The sequence below is a fragment of the Pinus tabuliformis genome, chromosome 2_2 (assembly GCF_031772625.1).
Source record: "Pinus tabuliformis cultivar Carrire ecotype Pingquan chromosome 2_2, CPIR1, whole genome shotgun sequence".
In the NCBI taxonomy this organism is placed as follows: Eukaryota; Viridiplantae; Streptophyta; class Pinopsida; order Pinales; family Pinaceae; genus Pinus; species Pinus tabuliformis.
The window spans coordinates 517,863,849-517,876,959 of record NC_142300.1 but is presented as its reverse complement, the minus strand read 5'-3'; the positions used below and the strand labels follow the sequence as shown (position 1 = coordinate 517,876,959).

Below are 13,111 nucleotides of genomic sequence, written 5' to 3'. Positions count from 1 at the left end.
TAGTCTTTGTAATAACGTATTTAGATTTAGTTTTTATTTCATTCCATATAAAGTGTAAAATAAAATTTAAGTGTTTATTTATATAAAATATAAAATAAAATTCTAAGTGTTTATTTATATAAAATATAAAATAAAATTCAAGTTGATATTTATAGGTTACATTTTGATAGGGTTCAAATTAAATAAGAACAAGATTACCTTAGTTTAATTATTTAATAAGTGATTATCTTTTAAAGATATATTGCAGCAGTAATAGTGGTTTATAATTATATTTAGAATTTTTTATTATTTTATATTTAATTAAAGTTTATGTCTAATTCTTTTGTAACAGTTATATGTAGGGGAATATTTTAAAAATATATGCTACTTGAGTTGTTATTAAAATATTTCAATTTCCAAATTTTATATTTTCATATATATGATATGTATGACAATTTTGATAATAAAATGGTATTTTTTAATCAAATAAAAACTCAAACTAAAATATATGTACTAAATCTAGTTTTTGAGTTCTAAAACCTATGTACTAAACATAGTTTTTTAGTTGTATGTCTTGAATTGAATATCTAAGTAACTCAAGAAATCTCCAGATAGTTGGTCTTAATCCCAAAAATATTTTTATGAACATTTTATAACTTTCATTTATGTAATTCTTCCTTATTATAGTCTAAGAAGTTTACTAATCTAATCATGTAGCTAGGTAAGCTATTAAGCTTGCACTTCATGCACGGTCATAACACTCATTGGAGCAAGTTAGCTTCAAATTTAGTTGTCTAAGTAGCATATCTAAGTGGTCTTGTGCAATGTCCAATCAGCTTCATAGGTAAATTATTGTTTTCCATCTTTTATATGTCTTGTTCTATAATAAGGAGAAATCTTATTAAATAATCTATCATGACATGAACTATAATGACACTAGCACCCTCAAGGCCTTTTTAAGGTAATGGAGTGTCTAGATCCGACCTCAAGGTTACTTCATGGAAATAGAATCATCAAAAAATCATGATCCTTCAACCACCTGAAACTCTTTTATGAGATAATCATTGTCTTTTGTTCTTTGAGATCTTTCCAACAATAAAAGTTTCAATAAAATATGAGCTCTAGATACATAGTTATGTTCGTTTCAATATTTTCCCTCCTAAGTGTCACATTAACATGTGTACCATTGCCACACGGCAAAAGCATGTTAATCATTTTTCCCCCATGCCCCATTATACAATGCCGCATCATATACATGGTTGACATGTGGCACTCCTTTCCCATGCATTGGTACCATACTTGGCCATGTTTTCAAAAGGGAACACTAGGTTGAGGATTATATCTATATCTAGGATTTCCAAACATCATTGCTTTAGTTATTTACTAGATCTCTAGACTTCCTAATATAGTTGATATTTTCAAAGCTTTTGAATCCATCTAAATTCAAGTTTTTATTTTTCGCACTATGTTTAACAAGTTGACCTTCCAAGTAATATTCACCTAGGGAAGTTCAAAAGCCCCCATTTAAGAAATTTTCAAAACTATAGATCTCCACTAGTAAGATCTTTATGCCATCCATATCACGATTACCTTGGTTACCACATGGGCTCCACCTAAGCACCATTGAATTTATTGATTGGAACCAAAGAAACCTAAATGAAACTCATTTTATAGAATTCTGAATTTCTAATATCATAAATTCCACATTGCCTACAAAGAGAGGTCACACATCAAATACCATGTAAACTCTCCACATCAACATGCCAAATCAACATATACACATGCCATATCATCCTAAAACATGCCTCTAACTCCACATCAACGTGCACATCATTGTTCCTTATTAGCACCTACCTACCAATTGAGTTTGGTAATGCTCATGTGAACTCCATGTAAATTTTGATTGGCCTACTATCGTAGCATCTAGACCAAGCATTTCAAGAAAATATCTTCGTAAGAAATTCCATATGTATGAATATATGGATCTTGAAAGACTTCAAATCCTCAATCCTATCACTTGATATACCCTACTAGAACAATCTATAGCTCTTACCATAATATCAATTCCACTCCTTCCTGGTACGTTCGATGAATGATTAGGCCACTATGAAGACTAAGAAAGGTATCAAACATCCTAGGTCAATCCAATTAATGGACTGATAGAAATGTTGAAGACTCCAACAACTAATGGATTTTTAATGATCCATCAGGCCACTAGTCTGTTCGTTCAACCTTAACATTTCTTCAAATAAATCTAGTCCCTGATCCCTGAACACCAAGCCACTAAGAGAACTAAGAAAGACTCTAGACAGACTTAAAGTCAATCTAGTGAACAAGCCCTATGCATAATCCCCATACATGGGTAAGACCATGATCGGGTCTCCTATCATGCCAAGGGGCTCATGCTAAAGACCCCTAATACTCAAAATTCCAATCAAACCATAAACCAAGAGGAAATCCTTAAAATTAAAAATTTCCATTATGTTTCTAGGATCTTTTACACAACTGATGATGAATCTTGATAGGGTAGTGACTCTTCCATAAAATTTTGATAATATAGGATCCTTCACTAGACGATAAGGGAATCCAAAAATATTATCTTTAATCAATCATCTCTGCAAAAAGAATAAAATATGGCCAAAGGCCAACTCCACAAACTTGCATCAAAAAAATTAATATTTTCACAAGTCTTTAGGCCTCCAAAATTGAATTCATCAATTCCAAAACTTACAGAAAGAAAATCTAGCAGTTTGGTTATCACATGAGGAAATCAAGCACCTCGGAACTTCTTAGCAATAGAATAATTCAGTTTCACATAGGAACATAACACATGCATAGCAGATCTATAGACTATCATCCAAACTTATTACAAGAAAATCATTTTCCATTTGTTCCAAGGATCCTATCTGAATGAAATACCTTCCTAATTTCTTGCTTTAATTTTGGGATGCAACATAGCTATCTAATCCCACTACTGGCCTATCAATGGCTATGTACACTAATATAATTGTAGGAAAACCTATAGGCTTAGCACATCCTATGTATTTTACTTCGCAAACCAAAAATCTCATAGGTAACACAAGTAACATATTTTAAGTATTACTTCTTCCTACAACATTCCTTAATAGGATAAAATTGAAGATAGCACATAATTCAACATAATATTTAGCTTATCATTACAAACATAGTTAGTACCCCAACCAAGGAAAATTTTAAGAACGCCCCCAAATTTATATCTATAATAAGTGGGCGAAGCTCCATGGTATATAGGAAAAATGGAAGGCGATTTTATCAATAATATAATATGTATATATAATTTTTTGGTGAATCTCTCACCAGACATGGCAAATATTTTACCCAATTATAAGATCTTGTAAGATCTTGGTGAGTCTTTCACTAAAGAATAAAACTTTGTAAAGTCATAGTGAATCTTAGCATTGTGAACTCTTAGAGAATTTTTTGAAAAAGTATAAAACCATATATGGCAAGAGCCACATGGTGGTAATATCATTGTTTTTTTCTCACATTTCCACGACATGGAACTTGTTTATAAAATTATAAAAAATCCAACCAAGTCCCTTATAATATGCAGGTAAACTTATAACAGAGTCTGAAACCTCTACTATGCTTGTCTTCATTCAAGTGTCATAGCTGCTATACTTAACACTGTGAATCACAACTCTATCAGAACTCAACTCTATAGTGTAATTAAAACCTTTGGAAATTGAATCTGACAACTCTATAAAAAGGATTAGTGAAATAGAAGCTTTTGTGAATGAGCCCCCTAACTATCACTGCTAAACAATCAATCTCGACTACGAAGTCTTCCATCTTGATCACAATCGTGCTCATGATCAAGGGAGTGTGACCACCTGGCCTAACATAATGGCCATCATAGCTTGCAATAATCAACAACCACCTTGCAAGGAAATCATAGCTCATGTCTCATGAATTTTATTCATCAATCTTAACTGTTATAAATCTTATAAAGATAATATTAGAATCCTCTCCAGATTCATTGTTAATACAAGGGTAAAGGAAATTCTCTAGCTCAAGGCACTAGCCAATACCAACTTTGGTATTTGTGACCCCTTTGTGGGGATGCACCTACTCTGCCCTGTTGGGTTTCTACCTTGTAACATAGTTCAAGGATTACAAGACTTTCCAATCTTCCTACTCCATTAGACACACTTTATATGTTATACATAGTGAATGGAAAAGAAGCATTATAGAACACACAATTTCACAGAAGGAAGAAAACTCTTATCAGTTCAATATAAAAATCTTAACCACTGATTAATAAAGAATAACAAGTAGTGTAATGAATTGTTTCGAGTTATTTATTTACAAGCTGTAAAGAATGTAGTGGAATGGAAAATATTCCTTAGGCAACCCTTCAATATTTTCTACTAATATGATTGTGCATGCACATATGAAATTAAGAGCATTGTTGAATACAAAGTTTCCTTTTCTCTTGCCTCCATTTTGACAAATCAGTGTGAAATCAGTGTCACTTTGAATCTCCTTTCTTGTGTGGATGTTTTGACAAATCAATGTGAAATTTTAGTCACTTTGAATTTCCTTTCCTGCGAGGGATCACATCCAAAGTTGATTAGTAAAATATAATCTACTATATATTATGTTCAAGAAACTGACTGCAATCTATAGTGGAAACGAGACCTCAATTCTTATTCTGAATTTGAATACCTCAGGACAACATAAGAGATAAAAATGCATATGGCCTTAGTAGCTAGAAAACAATCACCCCATCATTACAAGACCACCTAGATTTCGGCACTTAATCTAAATAATGGCACTAGTTGCAGTGCTCATTTGCATTAACACCATGGAAAAGCAACAACACTGTTTCAAAGTACACTTACTAGAAAAGTTGTAACGTTCCGAGAATATTTAATTATAGCATCTGAACCTCATAGCTATGGTGGGGAAACTAGGGAACCCAAATCTTGGAAGATATCTCATACCAAATCTGAGAAAAAAATAAAAAAGGGAAAAAATAAAAATCTATAAATCAAGCAATGAATTGTTTACAAATCAAATACAATTTCTTTAACTAACAGTAAGAGGGGAACTTTAAACCATGGAATATTACCTTTGTCATTGCTGTCATCCCTTAGTGATTGAGATTAGAAATCAATACTTATGGAAAGATTGTAAGAAATTTTGTGAAATAGTAAAGCATAACCTCTATTTTCAAGCAACAAAATCAAGACATTGTTACATCAAGAGCCATAATTGATACATAATCAATGAATCAAGTCCTTGTATGGCACAAGCTTGTTTCACAACCTCTATTTTCTCAATAACAAAATCAAGACATTGTATGTGGTTATTGCCAAAAGGAAACTGCGTTCTAATTTGGAAGAGGATCTTATCAAAAGACATGGATTTATTCAAAGCTACAAAGCCTAATGGGTTACTGAAAAATAAGTTGGAATATGAGATCATGATACTTAAATTGAAAAAATGTGCTTTCCTTTTAGAAACATTACAATTATACAATGTTTTTTGAAAGCATTAGAATTTGAAATTGGGCCTTTCTATCAAGACAAATTTTCATTAACAGAATGTACTTTCCTACCTGAAACATTGTAGATATCCAAGAAAAACATGAAAAGCATAAGAGAACTTAGCATAATGTACTTTCTTTCCTTCCTTAACATTCTTAAAGAGTTGAGGTTCCCCAAGTCATCAGGTAAATTTCGAAGGAAATGACAGTTAGTAATAGTCCAATTCACAACTGAAGATGTGTCACAAATACGAGGGGCCATCTCCTCCAAATCACAAAAGTGCTCCAGGTTAAAATCTAGCATTATTGGAAGCTTAATGCTCGACTGGGTGTTATTGAACCCAGACATTTTTCCAATCTTCACTAAAAGCTTAAAGATATCTTCTCTAAGTTCTACATGACTTTACTATGCTCTTGAAGTGGGGGCACATGCAGCCTCTCCAAGTGAATAGTCTTAAACTAAGTGAAGATAAGGTCGATAGATCATTCAATGTGGATCTCTTTAACCCATAATTGAATACTATGTCTCTCTTGAACCCATAATTGAATACTATTAGGACTTTCAAATTTTTCATGGAATTCAAAAATGTTGGAAGAAACTATTTGCTTCTAGAAAAGAGTAAAACTAAAGCCTCTTGAGGACAATTGATGTCAAACCACTAATACTTCTCCATAGAATTTGTATAGGTAAACCACAAATGCAGAATTCCATTAGAATATTGTGTTTATTGAATACACAAATGAAATCATTTCATTTCTTTAAAATATATTTTGGAATCAAAATTACGGAAATTATAACAATCTGTTTACTCTAGCCTATGTTGGAAAGTTATAGAAGGATGACTAGTGCAATCAATCCATTCCTTTTAGCCCTGGATTTGTTTCAGTTTAAAACAGAAGTATACAAATATACTTGTCCAATGTCTATGCTTTAACCATTCACCTTAAGATGTTTTTACAATATAATTTCCTAAGTCTATTTAATATCTTCATTATCATGAAAACCAACCTATATTCATCTTAACTCCACATCTACCACTCTTAGGGGATGAAATCTATTTATCCCTCTGAGCACTTGGTAGACCCACAATTAAGATGGATATAAGATGATAGAATTTCCCCTTTAAATAGTATATGCTCACATGAATACCATGGTATTACCATGGGTTATCTCACAGGTGACCAACTAAGTGAAAGGTTGTAGCATAACTAAGCCTATGGTTGGGTGGAGTGTGATTCACCTTTCTTCAGTTCTAGATTGCAAATGATTTGACTCATGATAAGTATATCTTATGCATGATTATTTAATTTCTCCTTTTAGAAAGTTTATATGTACATTCATTTACTCTTTAGAAAATTTATCATGACTATAACTCTTCTAATATTTTGTTGTATCTTTTTATAAGTATCAAATTTTGTAACAACAATGGATGAGGAAGATAGACTTCCTAAATTCTTCTTTAAACAAGCCCTGTTGGAATTTCTACCGTAACTTTTCTTTTGGGAGGTTCCAAAAACTGAAACTTGGATCACAGTGAGGAGAAATGTTGTTTATCATCACGTCCAATTTTCAAATCTTGGGTCATGAAAATTTAGGAAATATGATCATAGGAAGTTTGGATTCCTAAATTCATATTTAAATAGGTCATGGTAGCATTTATGCTATAGATTTTCTTCTGAGATGTTCCAGAAGCTAAAACTTGAACTATAGTGAGGCTAAATATTGATAATAATTTGGTCAAAATTTCAGCTCTTAGGTTGTGATATTTTAAGAGTTATGATTAGAGGAATTCTAGATTCCTAGATGCTCCTAAAATCATGCATTAAATAGGCGATGTTGGAATTTTTGTTATAACTTTTCTTCTAGGAAGTTATAGAAGCTAAAACTTGGATGATAGTGAAGCGAAATATGCTAATCCTCTTATCCAACTTTAAGATCTTGGGTCATGAAATTTTAGGATATATGATTATAGAAAGTCAAGCTTTCTAGACACTCCTAAAATCATGCTTCAAATAGGTCATATTGCAATTTTTGCTATATTTATTCTTCTAGGAAGTTCCAAAAGCTATAACATGGATCATAGTGAGGGGAAATCCTAATAATCATGTGATGAAGAGCCTAACCTTGTGCACACTACAAGGCTCCTCCCAATCCTTTATCATGTTAAACTTTTCAAGGTACACGTGAATACATCCCTTTTCAAACCAATGACCGATAAATGATATCTCTACCTAAGAAAGCATAGACTTTGACTTCTTCAAGTACAACTCGTTATGCCTTAGTGCCTCAAAAAAAATTCCAAGTGATTCTTATTCTCATACATGCCCTACTAAATACTATCATATCATAAAATATACCGCAAAAACCCTATCAAGGAAGGGACACAAAACATTATTCATTAAGGTGGAGAAAGTGGTTGGGGCATTACAGAATCCAAAAGGCATCACTAGGAAATAAAAGCTCCCATACCTCGTCACCATGGTCGTATTTGCCTCATCACCCTCTATTATCTGCATTTAATAGTAATGTTGTCTCAAGTCAAGCTTCATGAACATTTTGACCTTAGAAAATTTGTTGAAGAAATTTCTCCAAGTAGAAGTGGGTATCTACTCTTCATTGTCTTCTCATTCAATTCCCTGTAGTCGAGACATATCCTCAACTCATTAGAATCCTTCTTTTCAAAGAGCACTAGAGAATTACATAACCATATTGGGATGAGGAAGGATGAATGAAACTTGCATCAACTAGATCTATCAACTAATGTCTAAGCTCATCCAACACATGGCTTAATAGCCCATAAGGAGCTTGTGATGGTGGCTATAGTCCCAGCTCAAGCTCATTGTGATGGTCAACTACTCGACTACATGAGATTACTTCTAGAAAGTCATCCAACATCTAGTCCGCCTATGCCTCCAATAAAACATAAAGATTCAATCAAATAATCATCCCCATTCCCTCATCTCCAACTTCCCTCATCACCGTGGCATACAATAAGGCATCTAGTTACCCTATTCCCCTCTTCATGCTCAATGTTGACATAAAATGCACCTCTCCTCTTGACTTTTGTGTGTTTTTTCACACATCCCACATCTCCTCATAACCCATCATAAGTATCCAACCATGGCATAGGGATTACCCTATTCCCCCTGAGAAAGTTATGTCCGAGTAGCAATGAAAATCACCCATCAACATCACCATGAAGTTAACCAAAGCACTTCACCCATCAATCTAAACTGGTAAACCTAAAGCCAAATCTTTGGTTTCCCTAGCCTTAGATTTCATTACATTCACTATTGACCTATTGGTAGCTACCTACTATCTATGTTCCCTTGCAAATTATGCTTTCATGAAGTTGTGAAATGCACCCATATCTACAAGTTCTTATATTGTCTTCATGTTGATCAATGTGTCCACAAAACACAACCTACACCTATGGTTGTCTTGAACATTCCCCGGAAAACCAATCCTCATATACAAATCATCATGTGAACATAAGCAACAAGGTAATGGCATACCTCAATTCTTGCACATCTTCATTCTGCTTCAATACCTCCTATCATTCCCCTAGAGCCTTCGCACGATTTGAGGCACTCTATGATCTCTAGTCATGTTACACTAGTGTGTTTCTCACCAATAACTAAACCACTTTATTGAAACTACAACGAAACTATGCCTCACAAATCAACACTTGTGTTATGCATTAAGTAACTTATATAAAAGAATCTCATACTTAATCCAAAGCCAACTGTATATTTGTTGCATCAATTATCACATATAACAATTATGTCATAAACATTACATAGACCAAAATTTGCAACACCATGAATATGGTTGTAGCAACCCTTGGATTAATACTCCATTGATGTAATCATAAACCAAATGAATATGTGTACAATCATGCTTAGGTTAACCTATAAATGGGACCATATACAATGTCAAGTCTTGTGCGTCATGCTGGCCACACACCCAACCTGCAACCTAAACCAACACAACAGTCAACAATAAAAATTTGTTATGGCTTATGTAGCATATCTCAACCTTCCTTGCCCTAAAACATCCTCTCTTGTCGTATCACTCGGTTAATTCCACCTACGGTGAACATCTCAAACCATGTTAACTCGGGTGTCTAACACTCCATGTAGCACATTGTCTAGCACATAAGAAGATTTGAGTCTTGGCTTCGCTTGCTCGTCTGTTAACCCTACAATTCTTGTTCTAAGTTTGTGTATCCTCTATAACTTGTTCACTCGTGTATATATCTATATATATATATATATATATATATATATATATATATATATATATATATAGATATATATATATATATATATATATATATATATATATATATATATATATATATGTCATGGGGAGGTAGAGTGCCAAGGGTCGTGACTCTTCGTATGCTTGGGACGACCCACTCACGTGACATTTTTCCCATCATATCCTCCACATCTCGCCATAAGTAGTTTGTCTCCATGTTAACTCACCCATTGTGCGCGTTGGCTCACCCATCGTCGATTTTCTATGGCATGGGGTGTGTGCCAAACTTCCATGCCCAACTCTAGCTCGCTTGGCTCATGTATGCCTTCGGCCACACATCTCAAATCTCTTGTGCCATACCTTGGCATACTCGTGCATGAGTGCTCTCTTACCCAATGTAAGACGAGGCACCACAACTGGGGATAGAATTTGATGGGAAAATTGCACATCACAAGGTGATTTTCGTGTCAAATATAGCCATAAACACTCCCTACATGTCAACATTCTTAAAATGATTAAAATGGACACTAGAGTTGCAAAACCATCTAATTTGACGAGTGTTTCAGATTTGAAATTCCTACCCTCACCACAACTCATCTCGTCTATCTAGTTGTGTGATGCTCTGACACCAAGATGCTTGGTTGAGCACTCATTACCAATCATATGAGAGTGGGTCCTCGCACACCCTGAGGCCTCACTGAACCCTATAGCATTCGCTTAATATAAATGACATTTTGTCTTTCTAAATTAGTGACATTTTTATCACTCTCATAATATTATAACTAACATCTCTACATCTTTAAAATTCAGATGCCAAAATCCAAAATAAAGTTTGAAAACAAGTATCAAAATTTAAAATAAAGTCATGCATATATACTTACGACCCAATTGATGCACTATCCTTATTTTCGGTGTCCAAACTAGTGTCCAAACTAAAAGGTGACTAGAAAATCTAATTGCTCTAATTTCAAACTAGTGTCCACTAAAAATGGACTAGAAATCTAATTGCTCTAATTTCCAAAAATTCATTGTTCCCACATTTCTTTTTCAAATATTTTCACATATACCAGCAGAGTAGGAATTTCAATCTGAAACACCCTGGTCCCACAAATATCACTCGAAGAAACAATTTACCAATCAATCAAATTCCATCACCGCGTGCAAGATCCATGGCTGCTCATACATGCGTATGGCTATACGTATGTTAGCGAGCGAGCATCACGTGATTGTTTTGGATTTCACACTCCATCTGTCTACAACCAAAGCAAATCCTCGAAGGCCGCCGACTCGACAAACTTTTGCCGTGAGACTTTTAAGGAACTCGCTAAACGGTAGGTTATATAAGCGTGAAAAGCCTAATTCATAAGTGTATATTGTTGGAGTGTATTCTCTGGGCGGGCTAACTGGAATGGGGTTGTTTCTCAGTACTGCTCTCTATGGCTCGTAGCCTCAGCATGTGTGGAGATCATCACGGAATTTGACCTTGGCGAGTACTGAGAAAGAGAAGCCCACCTCTAGATCGTTGGGCGCGTCCATACAAATTAACATGAACAGCGAAGTGCTGTGCTTGCAGGGGGACGAAGGATATGCCGAATGGTTGCAGGATGTGGTAGGGCGATACCATTCTCCTACACATGATGGGGGAAAAGACTGCAGGTGTTCATCGTTTTTTGTGCAGCGAGTGGAGGCGCCTGTGAGCGTTGTCTGGTCTCTGGTGCGACGCTTCGAAGAGCCCCAAATCTACAAACCATTCATCCGCACCTGTTGCATTCGGGGTGAGGGCGAACCGAAGGTCAAGGTTGGCTGCTTCAGGGAGTATCAAGTCGTCTCTGGTCTGCCGGCGGCCACTAGTACGGAGCGACTGGACATTTTGGACGACGAGAGGCATATTCTGAGCATCAGCATCGTGGGAGGCATTCACAGACTCAACAATTATCGATCCATCACCACTCTGCACGAGAAGCTTATCAGTGGGAAACCCGGTACCATTGTGATCGAATCCTACGTGGTGGATGTGCCAGAAGGGAATACAACGGAGGAGACGCGTTTATTCGTGGATACCATCGTTAAAAGAAATCTACAGTCCTTGGCTCAAGTCTCTAACCGCCTCATGTCTACTAATAGCTCTAACAGTAACAGTTCTTGATAGGGTTATTTTTTAGATTCGCTTTTTAATGTTAGATGGAAGAATGATCTTTTGATTAATAAGACGTTATTATTAAAATTGTAGGAAATTTTGTAAAGTTTATGGGATGCTTTTATTAGAATTGTGCAAAGTTTTATAAAACTTGGACACTTTCAAAATAGTTTAATTCTCCAAAATTAACTTTTATTCTCAATTCTCAATCCTCAATCCTTTTTATGAGATTCAAATCTGTAACCTGCTAAAAACTAAACAGCACATAAACCAATTAATTTTTAGTTATTCTATTTTTGTTAAACATACAATTTAACATTGTCTACATATGCATCTCCAGAAAAAATTAACATAAACTTTCATAGTCCTCAATATTGATATCTTATCATGCGTATCATTTCAATGTTAGTCATTGCAATTCAATAATTTGATGGTTTTTTTTAAACTTCAAAATAGCAATGCTATAAGTTAAGGTTTACTGGTTTTTAGATTGATTAGTTTTTTATTACGCAAAAATGGTATGTATTAATAAACCTTCAGATTATTATTATTATTTTGAATAAACAAGTATTTCTTATATCGAATTAAATTTGATTCCCAATAAAATGAGTTTAGCCATCACTCCAAAACACTCTTAAAAAACATTGCGGCAATTACTCCAAAACCCTCTCAAAAGCAAATAGGAAAATAAAACCCTACCAAAGGTCTGATGCCATGCTCAAGTTTTCAGTTACAGCAAAACCTTAAAGATCGCACTGCTTTATGATTGGTTTTTCCTACTGTCCCCTGCAGTGTATTCACTATTCTTTGTGTACGATAGGATATCACAAAGAGAATGGCTACAGTAATTTATGCCGTAGTCTAACGATGTCACACAGTGGTTGGGAAAATAATGAAAAGTTTCCCAGGATTTTGAAAAAATCAAATAGGATTTTTTTAAATGTAAATTACAGTGATCAAGTTATTAGATTTTGATTGTTTTAAGGTTTTTTAATTTTTATTTTTAAATAGTTTAAAAGTTTTTTTTTTTATGGTATTGAATTTATTTCTACCCTGAAACAAATGATTCAAACACTCTCAAAATTAAATTATTTAAAAAAATTATTCCACTGTACTCTAGTAAAAATTTTGCATACAAGTTAACTTAAATTATGCGTTAAATTTATCCATCACAAGTGACGTCTGTGTGCCGCTTTAAATT

The 13,111-nt window shown here is 34.3% G+C and overlaps 1 pseudogene; it reads left to right on the top strand.

Annotated features, from left to right (window-relative positions):
- Positions 1-11,113: 11,113 nt before the first annotated feature.
- On the top strand, positions 11,114-11,923 carry LOC149193617 (abscisic acid receptor PYL12 pseudogene; annotated as a pseudogene).
- Positions 11,924-13,111: the final 1,188 nt, after the last annotated feature.